The sequence below is a fragment of the Limulus polyphemus genome, unplaced genomic scaffold (genome assembly GCF_000517525.1).
Source record: "Limulus polyphemus unplaced genomic scaffold, Limulus_polyphemus-2.1.2 Scaffold286, whole genome shotgun sequence".
Lineage (NCBI taxonomy): Eukaryota > Metazoa > Arthropoda > Merostomata > Xiphosura > Limulidae > Limulus > Limulus polyphemus.
Genome location: NW_013665896.1, coordinates 434,178 through 439,993, shown reverse-complemented (window position 1 = coordinate 439,993; position 5,816 = coordinate 434,178). Strand labels below are relative to the sequence as shown.

General features: G+C 34.5%; 1 protein-coding gene across 1 annotated transcript in view; it reads left to right on the top strand.

Moving 5' to 3' along the window:
• Window positions 1-237: 237 nt before the first annotated feature.
• LOC106457045 (5-hydroxytryptamine receptor 2A-like) overlaps window positions 238-5,816 on the top strand; it is a 69,392-nt gene continuing 63,813 nt past the window's right edge. The window contains exon 1 of the mRNA XM_013916429.2: window positions 238-340. The gene's annotated coding sequence lies outside the window, so the exon portion shown is untranslated. The remainder of the gene's footprint in view (window positions 341-5,816) is intronic.

Here is a 5,816-nt window from a genome sequence, read left to right as displayed (position 1 = left end):
GTAAAGCATCAAACATCACTTTTATATTTTGTTAAGAGCATAAAATGGAACCTTTTACTTTTCCTCATTTCCTTTAGAAACCTTAAATTCCCTTGAGCAGTAGTGCTCCTCCTGTAAATTCGTTTTAGGTCTTCTTATTGGTCAGAAATTGTGATATTGAGCTTGACGTCAAAGGATACGGCAGTAACGCTGTCGTCGACTGCTATCTCGAGTCTAATGTGTTAGCTATGTGTCGAAGGCATCTCTTCTGACAAAAGAACAGCAGACAGTCCTGCGTATCAAATACAGAATTTCTGCATTATCAAAGTGACAGAATTTGGTAAGCAAGAGGAATTTCAAGGTAAGATATCATTAAGAAGACTTAAATAGTTATTTCAAGAAAGATTTATTCTGAAAGTAAAGATTCTTGTAAAATATACATCGTGTTATCTCTTGCATTGTAGTAATCTACAATATTACACTAGAACTTAAAAACTACATGTATTTGTAATTTGATATAATCTTTCTTCAATTGAAATTATCTTCATGAGAAAAAAATAGACCATATACAACAAAGCACCTGGTTAACAAAAAAATGGGAATTACATCAAATTTTCTCAATAGCAACGAACATTGTTATTGAAACTCATATTTATTACACGATAGAACTAAACAAATTAAAAAAAAACTGTACAACTTTGGAAAATATGTACAGAGAATTTCAGAAAAACAAAACAAAAAACGTCTCCGTCGCTAAATAAAACGTTCCAATTGAGGGAAAAAACAATGGTCGTTAATAAATGAAGTTTTTATGAAACGTACAACTGTTTTTGTTTTTTCCTTAATTCTGTAATAATGGATTTTTACCAAGTACCGACGGTTTCAAGTATCAGTTAAATAAAACTTCCTAAATATAGCATATGTTTCACTGTAATAAATCAGGATATAAATAACTTAATGAAATATTTATGCAGGATTTTTAAAAATGGAAACAATTTCGTTGGTACTGTTTCCATTTTGTAAGTGCCTGGTACATTAGTAAAATAACTGTAGCCATCTCCCCCCCGTGACTGAGCGGGAAGTCTGTTGACTTATAACGCTAAAGTTCGGGTTTAGGTACCACCGTTGGGCATAGAACAGATAGCCTATTATGTAGCTTTGTGCTTAACAATAAACAAACAAAAATCTAAATGAATTTAAAATTAATTCCTTTGTTTGTTTGTTGTTAAAGGCAAATATTCCCTCTGCGCTATTTGTACTATTTTCACCACAAGAATCGAACCCCTAATGTTATCGTTATGAGACCTCAATATTTATTACTGAACTACTAGGAAACAGTTCATTCATATTGAGGGTTTCACTTGTGTGAGTTGACTCAGATTGACGAGAAGCGTGTGCGTGTTTGTGTGTTTTTCTAATAGCAAAGCCACATCGGGCTATATGCTGTGTTTAACGAGGGGAATCAAACCATTGATTTTAGCGTTGTAAAGTAGTCTTACCGCTATCTCAGCGGGTGAAAACAAGAAGCATTTTGTGTAATATAGTAAGAGGTATCAAAGTTGTAGATTAATGGGCTATCTGTACTGTGCCCACAATAAGTACTGAAACCCGATTTTTAGCATTATAAGCCTTCACACTTAACTCTAAGCCACCGTTCAATTTAAACACATAAAATATATATATTTTTTTTCAATTCTTGTTTTATTTAGTTAAAACAAAACAGTTCTTTGAGAAAGCAAGAAAATAAACATAAAAGTTTCAACAAAGTTTCCAACAGCTGCAAAAAACACTTGAAATCGTTTCGATTTTTAAAAAGATATGTGAAAGTAAGAGCAATGTGTGATTTGTTTTCCTTCGTTTACTTTTTATAAGTATTTAGGAGGTAATAAATCAAGGAAACTACTTTTTAATATTAACTTGTGTTAGTAATATTTCAAAAAATACTTTTTTTCGTACCATGAAAGCTACAAACAGCAAAAGATTATGACTTTAAGGAATATGACTCACGATACACTTTTATATTTTCTCCTCGAAGCACAAATTAATTTTTTTTTAATATTTATAATTTCTTTTATATGCCCCGCCCCCGTGGGACAGCGGTAAGCTCACGAACGTAGAACGTTAAAATCTGGGGTTTGATTCCCCGCGGTGGACATAACAGATAACCCAATATAGCTTTGCTCTAAAATAAATAAACAATTACATTTTAAACAAAAATATTTTACATGGAACTCATTTTATGTAACAATTTGTAAAAGAAGTATATTATACACAAGGCTAGAAAATCCTGTTGCATATAGATTAAAGTGTTATAGGTTGCATGTAGATCGAGATTTTAAAGTTTGCATTTAGGTTGAAGTATTATAGGTTGCGTATTGATTGAAGTGGTATAGGTTGCATATAGACTGAAATGTTATAAGTTTTATAACTTAATTGAAAACACCTAGCTTCTAATTGGGATAAAACGGAAATGTAAATAAATCCTCTACTTCATATAAAAGACTTATTAATTGCTACCTAACTTATAACTCAAACCCCCAAATATTTTCATTTAATCAAAGAGCTATAAGATAATCTTGCGTGTTTTATAAGAGAGGTATTTTAGTTTTATAATAACCTGTTGTAGTTAACATTGACTTATAGTAAACTTACTTGGATCATTTTACTTTCTGCCTAGTTGTATCTATTTCTAAAGAGGCTATATGATCAAGTAGTATAGTTTCATTGGGTCTGTACATAATCCCCAAAATGCATTTCTTAACAACTTACAATATCATATTCTTGTCACTAAAGGACAAGACTTATGTGCTTTAGTATATTATGCTCTCTCTAAAAAACTATAAATCACAGGAAGGAACGAGTTAATGCATGCTTTTGCTATCGCAGTACCAAATTTTCTCAACTTTTTTTAATATCAAAATTATTTACATTTCTTTTATTGCAGGAACATTTACAACAATACTCTAACACTAGTCCCTGATTTTTCATTTCAAGTGGTCTTGACACATATTTTGCTTGCAACTTTAGGGTATTCTTCTTACATCAACTTTTATCCCCACCGGTTGTGGGGGATAGCCGCCACCACTTCTTTCCTACGTTGTCATTTCGCAACCACAAATAGGTAAAACGACTGCTGCTTATGCCCGAAAGAAACATTTGATGTAAAACTACCTATGAAATACTTACAATCATCTTAGCTCCTCTGGTTCATATGCATCCTAACTCATCACTGTTAGATTTTTAAAATTTTACTACAAACATTACGTAAATAACTATTAGTATCAATTATATATACACAACATAAAACAACCGTGCTCTGCTACGAGGTTCAATAGCTCACTCATGATTCCCGAAGGTCTCAATGTACCTATCAAGCTCCTCCATTATACCCCAATTATTTCCATAGCCACCTCAAAGGGGGGGGGGGACTGTAATCAAACAAAAAACCCCTTAGGACACCTGCCCGAAATACCTGAGAACGTGTGTCAGGTTTGGTCCCGTTATCTCGTTAGTGAGGTATGTACACAACTTCAAACGCGATCGGTATTCCGTTTGGGTCCAGGAACACAAAATCTTATGCCCAGATTCGGATTAAGCGACCCCGCAGACCTATTCCTAGACTAGACCCCCATCATGTCTGAGCGACCTTTCGTCATATAGAAAAGGACAAACCCCGGCCCACCTGGAGTTCGTCTGCCAAGTTAGTTCGAAAACAGTGGAAATAATTCGTAGACAAACAAATTCACGTGAACGTGAATTAATATAAGGAACAAGTTATACATAAGTAGCAAGACAGACGTGCGACTTCTTTCTCCTTGGCAGACTGATCCTAATAATCGTTCAATACATTGTAAATATTTACATTAAGATACTTATTGTTTCCAAAAAAAATGTATTTGTATGTAACCAACTTTATAGAGTGCATCACAAGTGCTCAGCAAATATGGATGTATTTTGCAATTTTGAATATCGTTCAACGATGCTATTATATATAATCTTGCTTTAGTGAATTAGTAATACATACTTCTGTAAGATGTGATTTTTCCTTTGACACAACAAATTATCAGGCGAAAATCTCAAGAAAAACTAAATGGTAGCTAAGGTAGTGGTATTCTCAACCGGAACTTCACTTCATGAGCACAAGGGGTAAACGATTAGGACAGAGATCCCTAGGATTCAAGTACAGCCATCCATAAGGGAAGAAAGTCAGTCGCCAACACTCTACGCCACAATATTTTATTACGATGTAGCAGCATCAGTTCAAAATGTGGAGGCTTTTCATATTCTAGCCCGCCATGACCAGGTGGTTTGGGCGCTCGACTCGTAATCTGAAGGTCGCGGGTTCGAATCCCCTGTCTTACTCAACATGCTTACCCCTTTAAGCCGTGGGGGCGTTATAATGTAACGGTCAATCAAATCATTCGTTGGTAAAAGAGTAGCCCAAGAGTTGGCGGTTGGTGGTGATGACTAGCTGCCTTCCCTCTAGTCTTTTGCTGCTAAATCAGGGACGAGTAGCGCAGATAGCCCTCTTGTAGCTTTGCGTGAATTTCAATAAACAAACAAATTTTCATAGTATGAAAAAAAAATCCGTTTTAAAAAATCACAGATCAGTGGCGCTTTATTTTCGTCATATCCCTTGTTTCTAGAAGATCGAAGTTGATTACTTTTAAAGATCTGAATTTTTATTTCATGGAACTAAATGGTCTGGAGGTTCGTCAAGCGTGTTTCCATAGAGATCATACTCTATTTCCACTGAAAGATGTTCCGACCTATTTCTTCCACTTGATTTGATGTTCACAATTGGTTTATACCGTAGCACTAAAGTCTTACAGATAACCGTATTCTATTTTTTTTTCTTTTAGAATATTTTTATAGTACAGGTTAAGAGCGCTCTCGCAACTTTCGGTAATATAGCAACAATGTTTTAGAGTTTAAGCAGTTGATGAAAACATAATTTTAATAACGAAGAAAATCTGGTACAAAGAAAATAATTTTTACACTACGTTTTAATTTCTGATTGTTATGTGTGGTTCTATTATGTTAGCATTTATGACATCATATATCAAAATACGTATGCAACTATAAAATTAGACTTCGCTTAATATTCTTTTTGCTACTAATAAGAGCGGATAGGTTCAACCCAAAACATTAACTTCAAATTGATTTTGTTGCACTTTTTGAGACAAATCACATTTGCAGGTCATATTGTGAAAGCACTAGCAGATGCAACGTCATAAAATTACAGATATGAAATGTAATAAAAGAAAAGATGCAAACAGTGCTTCTTGTCTTATGTTGCTGCTGCTCGGCCAAGTAAAAACTTTAAATGTGTATGTAAGTTATATGTATAACAGGCCAAATAAAATACTTTCAAAACATTGGTATGTTTGAAAAGTTCATAAGGCATGCTGTAAACGTAGCTGCATAAACAAACGCTTTATATTCAAATGTAGCAAACACATCAATCTAAACATATTATTTTCAATCTTTAACTAATAGTACAATACTGTTCATGTCAGTATTGTAAATCAGAGGGTTTATGGCTCATGTCACTTGCCACAGAAATGCATTCCGCGCTTTGGAGTCGCGAGTGCGATATAAGAGTGACTGAAAAATCCAGCTATTCGATTAGATGAGGGTAGCCCAGAAGTTGACATTGGGTGCTATTTACTAGCTGCCTTCCCTCGAATCTATCAGTTCAAAACTAGGGGCAAATAGCACGGATAGCCCTCATGCAGCTTTGCGTGAATTTTCTAAAGAATCCAAACCAAGCACCTCGTTCACCAAAACAAAATATTACTGAGAAGAACTTCTCCGTCATTCCTCCTCTCACCTCC